Raw genomic sequence first — 16,508 nt, forward strand, 5'->3', positions numbered from 1 at the left:
GATTGAGGCGGTCCTTACTACAAACTGCAATTCAACCAGAATCCATGCGTGCTATTCGGGTGATGATGATGAAGATCAAAATAAAAGAAATGGTTTGCCGTGTAAATTTTCTTCTACAAATAAGAAAAAAGTGAGTTCTTTATATTATATATTGATTATTTGAAAGTGGTTACAGTATGCATTGCATTACTAAAGTTATTCACTGTGCTCTTAAAATATGAATGTTCCCTTCTACTCTGCATTTTATTATTTGCTTTCAATGCAAACAAAGGTAAGCTGAAAGCAGTGCTTGTTTTTGAATATGATTACAAATGCTTAGCCATTTAAATTTTATATACAAATATTAAAGGATACTTGATTCTAGATCTGTTTTCCAATGTTTTGAACTGAAATATCAAAACTTTGTGCAGAAATTCATGTCCATTACTTCTGATTAAGTGTATGATGTCTTTAATTCCTCATTATGTTAAAGTGATGTTCTATAAAATAGTCATGTAAAATTTAGACTGTAGGCTAGTGGAAACAAACAGTATTGTTCAACCAAGCTTGTAAATTTTATGGATTCTGTGGCCTTGTATGACTTCTCTCTGGGATGGGATTTTAGTTGTTTCATTATTTCTGAATTTTACTATTGTCTCTTTATATTTATAGCACATTCTGATTAGACATGGCTTCAATCCTTTTTAATGCATTGCTTCTATCATACAGTTTTTGTCTATTGAATCAAAGGCTTTCTTGTAGTCTATAAAGCATACAAAAAGACTGCTTTTCTCAAGTCAAATCTGCTAGTCTGTAAAATGAAGAGCATATCGCTAGTTCTTCCATTTCTGAATTCCATTACTTTTTTTTCATACTCTTTTTTTATTCTGTTTTGACCGATTCTGATAAAAATCTGATGAGTACAGCTCAGTAATGATGTGGGTCTGTAGTTTCACATTTTCTTTCATCTCCTTTTTATATATATATATATATATATATATATATATATACTGGGATGATTATACCGTCTCCAGTCATCAGTAGACTTTTTTCTACTATATGTTGTATAAATATTTCAAGTACTGTATAGTGTCTTCTTCTCCTCCTCCCTTCCATAGTTCTCAGCTGCCTCTTTGCTTTCTTCTGCTTTTTATCATTCAGCCACCAGTCTTTCTTTCTTTGCATTTTTCTGTCTACTAGTTTCTTGAGTAAATTATAAGAGTTGTTTTCAGGTTTTTTTTTTATTTATTTTTTTTTTTAATATATATATATATATATACTGATAACTTGTTTTTCATCTCTCTTTCTCTTTTCCACTTCTCTGCTAGTTTTCCAAAATTTCTCCTGTTATCCATTCATTATTACCCTTTGTGGAATAATCCAGCTTTTGCTTCTGTGTTCATTGATTCTTTTTTATCACAATTCCAGCATCAAATCTCCATACTGATGCTCGTGTTTTGTTTTTTAATAGAAATATAGAACCTTTCGGTTTTATTTTAAACCCTTTCAATACTTATGAGCCACCCTGTATATATACACACGTGCACACACATATTTTATTTATTTTATTTTTGACTTGCAAAGATGTATGCATGTTGGAGGCTTAATGGAGTGAAACAGTACTGAGAAAGGATTAAAAGTAATATTTAATTCTTCCAGTATTTTGTCTTATCACAGAGATATCTTCAGGGAGTACAATATAAAACTTGTAACACACACACACATAAAGGCAACATAAAACTAAGTGAAACATATGAATGAAATGTCTTTGTGGAAACCTTTTTTGGCATCTGTGATGTAAATCAGGTTAGGCTGATTTTTGAGAGCATTTGCGGATTCTAATTTTTTTTTAAAAAAAAAGTCTTTTTTTTTCTCTTCTGAATTTGCTCTGATGAAGGATCATCATCAAATTCCTGACATGTACCCTCAAGGGTCGTCCAGGATATGATAGTACTACATGAAAAATTTACATCATTACTAACTTCCTATCTACAATTTTCCTCCAAATCAGTCTGTTACTTGTCAAGACACCAACATTATCAGATCTTATATTTCTATCGTCTAAGGCACTTTGTACCGTATCAATCCACCTATATCTTGGTCTTCCTCTGGGTCGTTTTACTGCCAACCTGGCGGAGAACACTTGTTTTGCTAATCTTTCCTCGCCCATTCTGTTTAAGAATGGGCGAGGAAAGATCTCCTTTAAATAAGATCTCACTAGAGGTCATTTAAACCATACCACCTGAAATTAGCTCTGCTAATGGATTCCTGGATGCTGACAACATCAAGTTCTTTCCTAATATCCTTCTTTTTAATATGATATTGCTATTGATGTGATCTGTTCACATCTCTAATCTTTCTCATGACTCCCATATCTGCGGTCTCTAGTCTTTGGTCAAGTGTTTTAGTTCTGACCCAGCTCTCAGATCCATAAGTCAAAACAGGTTTGAACACTGTCTTGTATACAGCTAATGTACTGTTTTCACTAATTTCTCTCTTCTTCCATATGAATTTATTCAGTTGACTTCCTACCATACCAGCTTTGTTGATTCTGTTGTCTATTTCCATATTTAATTTACTATCCTCACTAAAAATCATGCCTAAGTAGATTAAATGTTTTACTTGTTCCACAGGTTCTCCTTTCACAACGCAGTTGATATTTTCAACTATTCTACCTATTTTCATCATCTTTATCTTTTTATTTCTGACCTTCTCGTAGTGGATTTATTGATAAGTATAAACATCGTCCGCATAAAGCAAAGAGCTGACATTAACATCTCCAATTATGATATCATGTTTAATTCCACTTTCCTTCATAATGTGATCCATATAGATAATGAATAGCAGAAGGGATAATGTACATCCTTGTCTGACACCAGATTTAACATTAAACCATCTTCCTATACTACAATTCCAACTGCTAATTTACAACTCAAATAAAGACTAAGTATTGCTTGATATAATACCTCATTGACACCATATAACTGTAGCGTATTGAATAGCTTCTCTCTTGGCATCCTGTCATATGCCTTTTCCAGATCGACAAAACTTAAATACAGATCTTTCTGATATTCCCATGCTTTATCGACTATTTGTCGTAAAGTGAAGATCTGATCCTGACAGCCTCTATTTGGCCGGAATCCAGCTTGTTCTTCACCCAGCTTTTCTTCCACAATTCTTCTCAACCGTTTCTCAAGTATACTTGCATAGATCTTGCCAGGAACACTCAGTAGGGAAATACCTCTATAATTGTCATTCAGTTTTATTTCACTTTTTATATATGGGTACTTTGAGAGCTCTACTCCAATCATCGGGAATTCGTTTATCTGTCTAGGCCTTCTGAACTTCTGCAGTGCAGCCACTGTAAGACTTTTATACCATCATAGTTCAGCATTTCTGGTCGAATATCATTTGCTTCTGCTGCCTTTCCACATTTCAAGCCTTTGGTGGTTTTTCTACTTCAAGTATGGATATGTATTCCTGACTGTATGCCTGGTCAGTGTTTTTTACCACTGTGCTGTCATCACTGCTTGTTTCATTTAGCAGTTTTTCAAAATAATTACTCCATAATTCAAGGATATCTTTTTCTCCCGTTTTCATGTCGCCTTTATCATCTCTAACTTCTTTTACAGCACTCTTTCCTCCATTTCTAATCTTCAATAACCTCCAAAATATTTTGCCACCTTCTTGATATTTATTTTTATGTTCTTGCCGAAGTCCTCCCATAACTTTTTTTTAGTTAGTTTTACGCGGTGTTTAGCTTTCTTACATTTGTCTCTGTATTCTCTAAGAGCACAAGCTGACTTATTTGCGAGGAACTTTTGATATGTTTTCTTCTTTTCCTTCAAACCTTCTTTAACTTCCTGTGTCCACCATGGAGTTCTAATTTTTCTATCCTTGCAGACAACCTCACCACCGTGCCTCTCTGGCTGAATTAATCAGTGTTTTCTTCAGGGCTTGCCACTGAATCTCCAAGGTTTGGTTCCTGTTCTCAAACTCTTTCATATTTTCTTCAATAATCTTTGTGTATTTTAGTCTACAGTTCACATCTGAGAGCTGCTCAACTTATATTCACTTTAAACTTTCTTACATGTTCTTCTTTTCAATATGAAATTCAGTTTTATCCTGCTCAAGACTAAATAGTGATCACTTCCAATTTCAAATCCTCTAGACACTCTGGTGTCCTGCACCAGTGAAAAAACATCATGAACAATAATATAGTTAATGAGACTTTTCTTGTTCCTTGACTCTTCTCTCCGTGTGAATTTCTGCACGTTTTTATGTTACATTACTATATATTACTAACACAATGTCCATAATAACCAGTCCATGTGCTGAGCAGATATCCAACATGTATTTGCCATTATTATTAGCTTTGCTCTCTTCTCCAAATTTTCTCAAAATATTTTTGTATGTCTCACAGTCATTTCCTACTCTGCTATTTAGATCCCCAACAAAGAACAACTTTTCCTTTTTCATTGTGTCAGTTGCTTTTTCTAAAGCCTCAAAAAATTCCTCCACTTCTACCTTAGTAGAACCTTCTGTGGGACCATAGGCACTAATAAGTCTCATTGTCCAATTCCCCATTCTGATATTTGCCCACATCACTCTACTTGACACTGCCTGCCATTCAAGAAGATTAGCCTCGTATTTTGTGTTGAATACAATGGCTACTCCTTCTTTTCCTTGATTGTCATTGCCTGAATATAACATTTTGTATTTATTGCTCAGAAATATCTCACCAATTTTTTGTCTTTTTTGTTTCAGTCACCCCTGTTATGTCGATCTGGTACTTATCTAATTCCTCAGCTAACTCCATTTCTTTGCCATTCAGGCTTCTTATGTTGATAGTACCGATCTTTAAATCTGGTGATGTTAAGTTGGGGTGTGCTTTCTGATGTAGCATGATCTTTTTTTATAGTTGATTTTATGAGCTGTATCCAAAGCATGGCCTGCTAGGCAAAATTTTAATGGTTGTTTAGACAATTAAATCAGCTGATGTTTCTTAAGATGTTAGGATACAGAAATATTACCCAACTTCATCAAATATGAAATCATGTTCAAATCAAAAACACTATCTGTAAGTATGCCAGTTTTGCTCTGCTCTAAACAGATTGATGATATGTGCACCATCCTCACTGCCACCAACAAACTCATTAGCGCTCTTAGCTATTCTCAATGTTAAACTCTGTACCATTCTTTTTGATATTTCAGAAACCTGTTTTCAGAAAGAATATAAAAGAATTTCAGAAAGAATAAAAAATAAACACCTCAAAAAGTACAATAGTATTTTGGATTCTAAACTTGTGCCTCAACTTCAGCCTCTTCATACAATAGTTAACCTGTCATTAGAAAGGCTTAACAAAGTTTCCATCAGTGCTTTAAGTCTGTTGCAATTCTGCCACCGGACCTGATGTTCAGCTTTGAATGTGGAATCTATATCTTTGCTCCAGAAATCATTAGGCTTAACTTTTCCAGTATTCTTTCTAGATCTTTGCCTCCTAAAAGAAATTGTCTTAGCAATTTAATGCCCTCAAGAAACTATGAAAGATAAAAAGTATAATCATCAGTAAAGCTGATGACAGTACTATTATCCTTAATACCAGTGAATACAATAGAAAAATGGATATCATTCTCAGAGACTGCTCTTCCTGTAGAACTTTACGTTATGCTACTGAATCTCTTATTAAAAAATTAAAGTTTACTCAAAGTTTTTTTCCTGGCCTCCTGAAATCACAAAAACAATACTTAAACTGTTCAGTTTTCATTGCTCTTTTAATTGATTCTTATAGAATCAGTTGGATAAAGACTGCCATGCTCAACTGCTGCAAATTTAGAAGAGAAAAACTGTTTTAGAATCTGCAGCTGCTCTCAAAATCAGCTTAAACCTTGAATAAATATTGCTGCATATGAATGGGATCTAGAAAGTTCTCATAAACACCTAGAACAAAAATTATATTAAAGCAACTGATATATAACCACAAGAAAGAACATATCTTAAAACCCTTTAACTCCCATGTTTCATCAAATTGTAATAAATTCTTTTTTTTTTAGGATATATAAGAAAGCATAAAGGGAGTGCTTAAGGTTTAAAACTGTATAACTGAGAGGAGACCTCCACATAGCCTTTAAAGGAATGCGGAGAACCGACCAGGGCTTCTTACCTAATGTCCAATCCTCACCTTCTCATAGTGCACCCTGTTGGGTATCTACTTGGATACTGAACAAACGAGGATGGGCTGGCAATTTGGGATTTAGCCAACCAAATTGTATTCTTATTGGTTAAACCAAAATAAAAAATGATGGTACAACATGACAAAATTTCATGCTGGCTGGGGCGTCACCCAGTTAAACAAGGCCCCCATTGTTTTCACCAGGGAACCAGGGCAAACAGCGAAAGGTCAATGGAACAAATCTGAAAACACACCCCCAACTCAACATCACCAGAGTTAAAGATCTGTACTATCAACATAAGAAGCCTGAATGGCAAAGAAATGGAGCTAGCTGAGGAATTAAATAAGTACCAGATCGACATCACCCAGTTAAACAAGGTCCCCGTTGTTTTTGCCAGGGAACCAGGGCGAACAGCGAAAAGTCAATTAATGGAACAAATCTGAAAACACACCCCCAACTCAACATCACCAGAGTTAAAGATCTGTACTATCAACATAAGAAGCCTGAATGGCAAAGAAATGGAGCTAGCTGAGGAATTAAATAAGTACCAGATCGACATCACCCAGTTAAACAAGGCCCCCGTTGTTTTTGCCGGGGAACCAGGGCGAACAGCGAAAAGTCAATTAATGGAACAAATCTGAAAACACACCCCCAACTCAACATCACCAGAGTTAAAGATCGGTACTATCAACATAAGAAGCCTGAATGGCAAAGAAATGGAGCTAGCTGAGGAATTAAATAAGTACCAGATCGACGTCACCCAGTTAAACAAGGCCCCGTTGTTTTTGCCAGGGAACCAGGGCGAACAGCGAAAAGTCAATTAATGGAACAAATCTGAAAACACACCCCCAACTCAACATCACCAGAGTTAAAGATCGGTACTATCAACATAAGAAGCCTGAATGGCAAAGAAATGGAGCTAGCTGAGGAATTAAATAAGTACCAGATCGACGTCACCCAGTTAAACAAGGCCCCGTTGTTTTTGCCAGGGAACCAGGGCGAACAGCGAAAAGTCAATTAATGGAACAAATCTGAAAACACACCCCCAACTCAACATCACCAGAGTTAAAGATCGGTACTATCAACATAAGAAGCCTGAATGGCAAAGAAATGGAGCTAGCTGAGGAATTAAATAAGTACCAGATCGACATAATAGGGGTGACTTACACAAAAAATATAAAAACTGGTGAGATCTTTCTGAGCAATAAATACAAAATGTTATATTCAGGCAATGACAGTCAAGGAAAAGAAGGAGTAGCCATAGTATTCAACACAAAATACGAGGCTAATCTTCTTGAATGGCAGGCAGTCTCAAGTAGAGTAATGTGGGCAAATATGAGAATGGTGAACTGGACAATGAGACTTATTTGTGCCTGTGGTCTCACAGAAGGTTCTACTAAGGTAGAAGTGGAGGAATTTTTTAATGCTTTAGAAAAAGCATCTGATGCAATGAAAAAGGAAAAATTGGTCCTTGTTGGGGATTTAAATAGCAGAGTAGGAAATGATTGTCAGACATACAAAAATATTATGGGAAAATTTGGAGAAAAGAGCAAAGCTAATAATAATAAATGTTTGTTGGATTTCTGCTCTGGACATGGACTGGTTATTACTAACACCATATTCCAACATAAAAATGTGCACAAATCACATGGAGAGAAGAGGCAAGAAATAAGAAAAGTCTCATTGACTATGTTATTGTTGATAGTGATGTTTTCTCCCTTGTGCAGGACACCAGAGTGTACAGAGATTTTGAAATTGGAAGTGATCACTATTTAGTCTTGAGCAGGATGAAATTGAATTTCATATTGAAAAGAATAACATGTAAGAAAGTTTTAAAGCGAATAAAAGTTGAGCAGCTCTCAGATGTGAACTGTAGACTAAAATACACAAAGATTATTGAAGAAAAATGAAAGAGTTCGAGAACAGGAATCAAACCTTGGAGATTCAGTGGCAAGCTTTGAAAAAAGCCGTGATTGATTCAGCTAGAGAGGCATGTGGTGAAGTTGTCTGCAAGGATAGAAAAATTAGAACTCCATGGTGGACACAGGAAGTTAAAGAAACAGTGAAGGAAAAGAAGAAAGCATATCAAAAGTTCCTGGCAAATAAGTCAGCTTGTGCTCTTAGAGAATACAAGGACAAATGCAAGAATGCTAAATACTGAGTAAAATTAGCTAAGCAAAAGTCATGGGAGGACTTTGGCAAGAATATAGAAAATAAATATCAAGAAGGTGACAAAATATTTTGAAAGTTATTGAAGAAGCTTAGAAATGGAGGAAAGAGTGCTGTAAAAGGAGTTAGAGATGATAAAGGTGACATGAAAACGGGAGAAAAATATATCCTTGAAGTATGGAGTAGTTACTTTGAAAAACTGCTAAATAAAACAAGCAGTGATGACAAGCACAGTGGTAAAAAACACTGACCAGGCATGCAGTCAGGAATACATATCCATAGTTGAAGTAGAAAAAGCCATCAAAGGCTTGAAATGTGGAAAGGCAGCAGTAGTAGATGATATTCGACCAGAAATGTTGAAGTATGGTGGTATAAAAGTCTTACAGTGGCTGCACTGCAGAAGTTCAGAAGGCCTAGACAGATAAACGAATTCCTGATGATTGGAGTAGAGCTCTCAAAGTACCCATATATAAAAAGGGAAATAAAAACTGAATGTGAGAATTACAGAGGTATTTCCCTACTGAGTGTTCCTGGCAAGATCTATGCAAATATCCTTGAGAAACGGTTGAGAAGAATTGTGGAAGAAAAGCTTGGTGAAGAACAAGCTGGATTCCGGCCAAATAGAGGCTGTCAGAATCAGATCTTCACTTTACGACAAATAGTCGAGAAAGCATGGGAATACCACAAAGATCTGTATTTAAGTTTTGTCGATTTGAAAAAGGCATATGACAGGGTGCTAAAAGAGAAGCTATTCAATACGCTACAGTTATATGGTGTCGATGGGGTATTATATCAAGCAGTACTTAGTCTTTATTTGAGTTGTAAATCAGCAGTTTGAATTGAAGGAATACAAGATGGTTTAATGTTAAATCTGGTGTGAGACAAGGATGTACATTATCCCCTGTGTTATTCATTATCTATATGGATCACGTTATGAAGGAAAGTATTAAACATGATATCAAAATTGGAGATATTAATGTCAGCTCTTTGCTTTATGCAGATGATGTTATACTTCTAAATAAATCCGCTACAAGTCTGTAAGATTCTCTGACTAAATTGAATAACTGTTGTAATAGATATGGTATGAAGGTCAGCAATAAAAAGAAAAAACAATGAAAATAGGCACAATCGTTGAAAATGTCAACTGTGTTGTGAATGGAGAACCTGTGGAAGATGTATAACATTTCAACTACTTAGGCGCGATATTTAGTGAAGATGGTAAATTAAATATAGAAATAGATAACAGAATCAGCGAAGCTGGTATGTTGGGAAGTCAGTTGAATAAATTCATATGGAATAAGAGAGAAATTAGTCAGAACACTGAATTAACTGTATACAAGACAGTGTTCAAACCAGTTTTAACTTATGGATCTGAGAGCTGGGTCAGAAGTAAAACACTTGACCAAAGACTAGAGACCACAAATATGAGATTCCTGAGAAAGATTAGAGGCGTGAACAGATGGCATCAATGGCAATATCATAATAAAAATGAGGATTTTAGGAAAAAACTTGACATTGTCAGCATCCTGGAATGCGTTTGCAGAGCTAATTGCAGTTGGTATGGTCATTTAAACAGAATGGGCAAGGAAAGATTGGCAAAACAAGTGTTCTCTGCCAGGTTGGCACGAAAACGACCCAGAGGAAGACCAAGATATAGAATTGAATATTGTAATACTGATAATATTGGAGTCTTAACAAGTAACAGACTGATCTGGAGGAAAATTGTAGATAGGAAGTTAGTAATGATGTAAATTTTTCATGTAGTACTATCATATCCTGTACACCCTTTGAGGGTACATGGTAGGAATTTGATGATGATGACATAATCTCCCTTAAGACTAATATATTTATTTAAGTGATGCTCCAGCACCATTATCCCATCCCTATAGTGGTTCTCAGTTAGATCTGCAAAATACCCGTCTACATCTGCAATCACCTCTTGATTTGAAAAAAAAACTCTGACTGGCAAGGAAGAGTTTTAGTTTTGGGAATAGATGGAAGTCAGAGGGAACCAAATCTGGGAGGAATAGGGTGGAAGTTCCAACAACTCATACTGGACATCCCTTAATTTTTCCATTACCAAAATACCTTTGTGGACAGGTACATTGTCCTGATGAAAGATGATTTTTTTTATTCTGCAAACTGGGTCTTTTCTCATGAATTTTTTCATCTAGTATGGTTAAAAGATCGGAATAATATTCCCTGGTTACTGTTTTACCCTTTTCAAGATAATTAATAAACAAAATGGCTTTAGCATCCCAAAACACCGATGCCATGACCTTTCCTGTTGATGGAATCGACTTTGTCTTCTTTGGCACTGAACAATTGGCTTCTGTCCACTGTTTTTTTGACTGCAGTTTGGATTCTGGTGTGTGTAATGGTGAATCCAAGTCTTATCTATAGTAATAAATTGAAGCACAAAATCAATTTTATTCTTGTTAAAACGCTCCAAGCACTGTGCAGAGATTTTCATACTTGTGCATTTTTGATCTGCTGTGAGCAAACACAGCACCCATCTTGCACAAAGCTTTTCTTTTGTAATTCTTCATGCAAAATATATCCTACATGTTCTTTCGAAATAGCTATAGTCTCAACAATATCATGCACTTTTGACTCGCCAGTCATCCAATATCATATTGTGCACTTGATCAATGATTTCTGGTGGTGGTAACACTTTTTGGATGTCCTTCACATGGATCATCTTCAAGGCTGGTACAGCCATGTTTAAACTTTGCAGCCCATTTCTTAATTGTCGAAAACGAAGGAGAAGAGTGCCCATAAACTTTTATGAATTTCGAATGAATTTCTTTTGGCATTAAACCTTCTTTTACAAAGAATTTTTTAACCGCACAATACTCAATTTTATCCATTTCAAGGGATACAGACAACACTTTTGCTTCAGATAGCTGTATAAAGCAAAATACTTGATAGAATGACTTGCAGTTTCACATGGATGCTTATGACAGATGTACCAACTTGGAAATAAAAAAAAAATCTTGCCATTAGTGTTGCCGTCTATGGTTGAGGGCAAGAACTTTTCAGACTGCTCTGTGCGTGCGCATGCCATGTAATAAAAAAAACTAATGAAAATAGCCTGGTATGGATGTGTTAATAAGCTCATGAATATTCTAGTTTTTGTTGTTTTGCATTTAAAAACTAGAAACAAAAACTAAACAAACATGTAGTGACAGAGGATTGCTCCAACTATGAGTTCATTAAGAATTGATTCAGTATTTTCTACAGTGGTCAGATAAATCAGTAACTTTTAACTGAAATTTATAATTAAAAGTATATTTTGATATGACATTTTCATAAGACTTGGTTTTTAATATTATACAGTTAGTTTTGATCATTTGTTGTAAAAAGTGATTTTACTGCTGTTGAGAGTTGATATTATAATTATAACTTTATACTGTTATCACTAAAATATGTCACTAAATGTTAGCAGAATTTAAAGCAAGTATAAATCTTAAACTTTTAATTTTCTTTAACATATTTCTAATAAAAGTTTATCTTTTAATTTTTTTAAGGCTTGTGTTCTTACTCTGAAACCTACTGCCATGTGGTTCACTACGCATGTTACTATTAATGACATTGCTGTTAAATTGGAAAATAGTTTTTATCGAGTTTGTTACTCTATGCATTCTTCCTTAACTGAAGTTATAGAGGTAATAAAGTATTTGAATCCAAAGAATGTTTATCCTAATGTTGTTCCGGTAGGATCTTCAAAGGCTGAGGTAAAACACGTGCTTGCTTATTTTTAATCATAATTTTGATTTCTCTCATAATCTATATTTTTTTAGGCATGTTTTTAGATGTAATAAACACCTATTAGATTAATTTTGTATACATATGTATATGTATACAAAATTAATGTAATTAATGTATACAAAATAAATCTCTCTCTCTCTCTCTCTCTCTGTGTGTGTGTGTGTGTGTGTACATATTCAATCTTCTCTAATTGAATAAATTTTAGACTTTTTTTTTTTAAATTCAGGATCTTTGACAGAGTTTGTTGAGTCATCTTGGTTTTGGTTTAAATTAAACAATTTTAGCAGTAAAACATTACAAAATAATACAAAAGCTCCAGTTGAGTGGAATTTAATGAAATTAAGACTCTACTAAAATTTGTCATTTCAGTTGTGCTTTAAATTTGCCTACTCATCTGTAGAAAAATTAGATTGATTCAGAATGTTTGCAAATTATCACTTACTTTAAGGGAACATGTATATGAAACATTTATAGATACATGTGCAGCATGCATGTAGAAAAATATAGAATTTCATTCAAAAACTCCAATAATTGACATTATCAGGAAGAAACACCAGTAACTACATTAAAAACATGAGTTATGAAGCATGTGCTTGCTTGCTTGTCTCGATCACAGCTGAGTTGACTGGATTACACTGTTAGAGTTCAAAGGGGGGGGGGGGGGGTACACCCTGTTAGGTATCTATCTGAATACTGAATGAACCAGGATGGGCTGGCAATTTGGGATTTAGCCGACCAAATTTATTCTTAATGGCTTAAACCATAATACAAAATGAGTAAAATATGACAGATTAATTTTTGTTCTAGGTGTTTATCAGAACTTTTCACGCTCTCTTCCTCATACATGGATGTTTGTTATTAGATGGGAGTTGAATTTCATCATCCATTGTGCGATCATTGCCCTGCTTATTGGAAACCTGAAATTCTGGTTTGTTCACTAGAGGTTCCACAGTCTGTATTCTATAAAAAATAATTAATTAAAATTTTCAAAAATATCCATTAGCCTGTCCATGATACTAATGTACTATAAGTTACAACCTTTAAAAAAAAGCGCACATGATCTCTTTGTTCTTTACCTGGTGTATTTTCAGATCCCATGTGAACAGTTCCTCTTATATTGGTCAAACTGGTTGCTCTATTTGAGGATAGGATTAGTTAACACCAATACCTCATCTAGCATGATGAATTGGACAAGTTCAATCTTATTTGCAAAGATATCATTCTAATCTATAGAAGTAACTTTAGGTATAAACTCCTGTTTGCAGAGAATTTTGAGGTCTATTACATCACCCTAACTTGAATCAGAGTGATGGTATGAATTAAATTTTTAGTTAATAAGTCTGCACATAAAAAAAAAAGTTTGCCAATTCTACTTTCTCACCTTGATTAAAATCACTGTTTAAATCTGAATTGGAAGGATTCTCTCTCTCTCTCTCTCTCTAAATGGTTCTGATTTTCAGAAAAACAGCTTGACTAAATTTTGTGCACTAAATTGTTGTAGATCTGAAGATGCTCTATTAAAATATTTAATAGCCATCAAATAGAAGCACTATAAATGGTTCTGATTTTCAGAAAAACAGAAAATTCATCAAGTTAATAATTGGATTTGACAGTGCACATATAACCTTCAAGTTCTTTCATTCTCTATGTTAATAGCAAAGACTAATCATCAGTCAATTGCTGTTCTCTTAGCATTCTGTAAAGAAAACATTTTACGCTTAGTATAATTTTTATATAATGCTTCATAAGTGAAATCAGTGGTAGTATTAAAAGAAATAATCTAAATTCTTTAAAGAAACATGCATATCAGACACAAAAATGTGAAGGCATTGAAAACAAGATGGTTTTTTATGTCATAAATTTTTTTATGTATTTAACTATTATTCATTTTTTTAATGTAAATCCTCTAAATTCTATTAATAAGTAAAGAAGTGTATTAATGCGGTGATATATCAGCATGAGTAAAAGATCCCCCCCCCCCCCAAAAAAAAAAAAAAAAAATCCAGTGTTAAGCATGTAATAATATTCACATACTGCTGATGATGGCATTCACTTTTTTTTTTTCCTGCATTAACTTAACATCAAACTTGAATTATTGCATTTTTTTTTTTTTTTTTTTTACTAGAACTTCCTGTTATTAGTATTATTTTAGATTATAATTATGGCTGTGTCATGGATAAATTATTTTTCAAATAATTGATAATACTTTGAAAAAAAAAAGGAAGACTCCTAACTTTTGACATTATAGTCTGGTTTAACTATAGCTATCTCACAGGGATCACGGGAACAGTTTGTTTTGTTAGAGCAGATAAATTGTTCGTAGTAAATTTAAAACAGCACTGTATGTGGAGCTTTTTGACTTTGGCAGTATACTGATCTTTAGTCAGCATTGAAGGAGATCAATTAAGTATTAGTTTTTGTTGGCTTTCTCTTCTCAAGAATCCTGTAAAATATTCATTTATTCATTTCTTTCTTAATTAAAAAAAAATATATCAAATTTTCATCAAAATAATTTACTTTTGTCCATGATAAATTGTTTTATGCTTGTTTATATTCTAGGTCATGAAATGGTTTAACCCTCTACTTAAACGATCCTCAAAGAAGGTAGATGAAGGTAAAAATATATATTTCATATAATAAATATGCACATTAATTAAATTTGTATTTCCTTATTTTGGGCATATTTTAGATTAGTAATTTAAGCTGTTTATTTTTGTGTCTATTCTCTCCATTAGCTTGGTTGGATGGTTTTTTGGAGACTAGTGAGAGGAACTCACCAGAAATGCTTTGGAAAGGAGTCAGGGTGATAATAAGCTTACAGTCAAGAAGTATCTCAGCCTAATAAGAAGACCGAGAGAACCATGGATATCAGGTTCAACATGGGAACTAATTGAAAGAAGGTGATTGAAAAAACAGACACAAGGACTGAAGAATATAAGAGAAATCAGAAGAGTCTTCAAGAAGGACAAGGAAAAGATTTGTACTAATAAATGTGAAGAGATAGTTTCATATGAGGAGGCACAATTATTAAAGGATGTTTCATTTAGTTCGTGACCTAAAGCACAAGTTTAAGAACAAAGTGAATGTCATCAAAAGACAGGAATGGATTATTACTAATAGAACAATTGGAAATCAAAAGCAGATGGAGGGAAATCAATTTGGAACCTCCTCCAATTAGACATGAAGTTGAAACCAGCTTAACATCAATAAGGTCCCAGGTACAGGTGGAATCCTAGCAGAGTTAATTAAGGTCATAGGGAATGGAGGGATAAGAGTATTTCATAGATTGATTACAAGGATATGGGAGACAAGATCATGGCCTAGAAACTGGAAGGGTGATATGAAGGATTGCAAGAACTATAGAACTATTAGTTTAATATCTCATGCAAGCAAGATTTTATTGAAAATCATTCTAAATAGGATTGAGACCAAAGTGGAGGCAGAGATGCCTGAGGAACAAGTAGGTTTTTAGGAGAGGTAAGGAAACCAGAGATCAGATCTTTTGTCTTAGACAGATCATAGAAAAGTATAAAGGATTTAGACTCCATGTGGTAATGCATTTCTTAGACTATTCTAAAGCTTTTGATTGTGAACCATATGAGAAACTGTGTGAAGTAATGAAAAGAATGGGTTTTCCTCAACACACTATCAGGTTGATTGCTAACTTGTACAGGAGCAAGTAGCCATAGTAAGCACAGGTGTCGGATTAACTGATTAGGTTCAGGTTGGATAGGGAGTTAGGCAAGGAAGATATGAAGAAGGGAGGAATTTATGTTCTCCTAATTTGTTTAGTATCTATGCTGAGGACATCATGAGTGAAGCATTAGATGAGTTAAGACAGGAATTAGGATAGGTGGTAGATTGATCAGTAATCTGAGGTATGCTGATGATATTGTGCTCCTCTGTAATGATAAGGAAGAACTATGACAAATTCTTGAAAAAGTTAACAAGATCAGTAGCAACAGAAGACTTCAGCTCAATCCTAAGATTATCATTTTCAAAGAAAATACAGACAGGGGAAGCTCCTGAGAAACAAGTGTACCTTAATGGAGAAAGAATTGAGGAAGTCAGCAAGTTCGAGTACCTGCGATCACATTATTAATGTGAAGAGTTGCTGTTCATTAGGAATGACTAAAACAATAGTCAGAGACTTGTCTAAAATCTGGAAGGATGGATCTATCTCCACAAGAATAAAGTTGAGGATTCTGTATGTAACTGTTTTTCTGTCAGCAACTTACAGATGTGAAACTTGGAAGGTGAAGATGTCTGACAGGAAAAGGATTACTGCTTTTGAGATGTGATGTTACAGAAGGTTGTTGTGGATATCATATACTGAAAAGCAGACAAATGGATTGGTAGAACTTTAAGGCTCCTTAAGGATTACTGACAGAAGAAAGTTGAAATACTTTTTTCTG

Source organism: Typopeltis vanoorti, chromosome 1, assembly GCF_054136105.1.
Source record: "Typopeltis vanoorti isolate ZY-2024b chromosome 1, IOZ_Tvanoo_1.0, whole genome shotgun sequence".
In the NCBI taxonomy this organism is placed as follows: domain Eukaryota; kingdom Metazoa; phylum Arthropoda; class Arachnida; order Uropygi; family Thelyphonidae; genus Typopeltis; species Typopeltis vanoorti.